This window comes from Penaeus monodon, chromosome 33, assembly GCF_015228065.2.
Source record: "Penaeus monodon isolate SGIC_2016 chromosome 33, NSTDA_Pmon_1, whole genome shotgun sequence".
NCBI lineage: Eukaryota > Metazoa > Arthropoda > Malacostraca > Decapoda > Penaeidae > Penaeus > Penaeus monodon.
The window spans coordinates 2955305-2956176 of record NC_051418.1 but is presented as its reverse complement, the minus strand read 5'-3'; positions in this window follow the sequence as shown (position 1 = coordinate 2956176).

The following is an 872-nucleotide window of genomic DNA, read 5'->3' as shown; positions in this document are numbered from 1 at the left end:
CTATTTGATATATTACATTTAATGAAAGAGAACATGTTCAAAACTAGATTTTATTTGCAATATCTAGACTTTACATTGTTTCGAATTCCATCTGTTACATTTTCTTTCAACATATATATAAAAAATAAATATCTTATAACTTGATAATTTATATATAATCTATTTTAGATTTTGGTATATTTATATATTTAATACATGAATAAGTGTTTTCATTATAATATATATATGATTTATATAAATTATATATAGGCAAATCTATACATATAGTAAACATTATTATAGGCTATAAGAAAGAGTTTAATATCATATATAATTATAATTATCTTATGTAAATAAATATTTATAACTGAAATTAATTATATTTTAGATTTGTATATTGTGTTTTAATGAGTAAGTTTCTAGGTTATGAATGAATTACAATTTCTCTATCATATGGCAAATCATTCTAGATATAGCTGTGTTGTAAGTACAAGTTCTCATATGTAATATTGACTGTTTCAGTGTTTTTCTTTCAACCCATTCTATGTTTTAAATTTCCTTTCATATCAAATTGAGTTTATATATATCTTCCTTTCATGTCCCATCTTCCTTATTCTTCTGCTCTTTTCCTTCAACATTGTGTCTTCTTTGCAATCTGTGTTATTGAATTCTCATATCTAATCCAGGTGATGGTTTAATTGATCAATAGGTGTAGTAGGTTGAGTGGGTGCTCCTCCCTTGCTTCTTTCCAAGATGAAGGCATTTGATGCATGATGCTTTTAAATGGTTGTTGCACATGATGGAGGTTGTAAAAGGGCCCACCTGCAATATTTAACTTTAGCTTTGTAAATATTACTGTAAACTACTATGTATATGTATACAGTAATTATGTG